The sequence below is a fragment of the Suricata suricatta genome, chromosome 3 (genome assembly GCF_006229205.1).
Source record: "Suricata suricatta isolate VVHF042 chromosome 3, meerkat_22Aug2017_6uvM2_HiC, whole genome shotgun sequence".
NCBI classification, from domain to species: Eukaryota; Metazoa; Chordata; class Mammalia; order Carnivora; family Herpestidae; genus Suricata; species Suricata suricatta.
The window spans coordinates 2,494,883-2,495,908 of record NC_043702.1 but is presented as its reverse complement, the minus strand read 5'-3'; positions in this window follow the sequence as shown (position 1 = coordinate 2,495,908).

Here is a 1,026-nt window from a genome sequence, read left to right as displayed (position 1 = left end):
CCAGGCAGGCCCTGCCCTGCTGCCCCAGGAACATCAGGAGGTGTGTTGTCAAGACTTGGATCCATCTGGGGGCGCCTGGGGGTCTCAGTCCGTTAAGCCTCTGACTTCAGCTCAGGTCATGATCTCACAGCTTGTGGGTTCGAGCCCTGCGTTGGGCTCTGCTGACAGCTCAGAGCCTGGAGCCTGTCTTTGGATTCCATGTCTCCTTTCCTTTCTGCCCCTCCCCTGCTCATGCTCTGTCTCTCTTTCAAGAATAAACATTAAAAAAAATAAAGACAGTGTAGAAAACTCCCCTCGTCTGCTGAAGGTGGGAGTGTAAAGCAGACAGTTCTTCAGGGCAATGATCTGACAATATTTACACATTTTCAACGACATACCAATTGCCTGGCCACTTTAATTCTAGAAGCATGTGGTTTATTGCATATTGCAGAGTACCCAGGATGTTCGCTGAGTACTGGCCTTGGAAAACCCTCGGAAACCCTCTCTGCACCCTGGGTGAGGTCAATGTGCCGAAGGAGGCTCTGCGCCCTGCAACGAGGTGGCGTGGGGTCCAGCGAGGGAGGGGCTTTTCCTCCCCCCCACCGTGTCCCTGGTGCCGAGGACAGTGCTTGGCACACAGCAGGGGCACGGTCCACAGCACGAAAGAGACGATTCTACTGTTGGCTTAAAAAAGTTGCAGAATGATACGTACAGAACGGTCCCACTTGCAGAAAACTTTCCCCAGCTATATATGCCTGCAGACGCACAGGAAGGACCAGAAAGGTCACCCAGGGAATGGTTAGGTGTGGGGACCCCTGGAGAGAGGGACGAAGGTACGGGGCAAGAAGAGAGAAGACCCAGACTGTCCATGGCAGCCCTTCTGTGCTGCTGGACTTTTCCTGGGCGTGTGTGTTGCTTTTAAAATAAACATGTAGTTTGGGAAGAGGTGCTTAACCTATCTGGGCCTCCATTTCCTCATCTGTAAGATGGGGAACAGTAAAACCTCCCCCAGAGGGTCACTGTGCCATCCGAGGATGGTCAAGACCA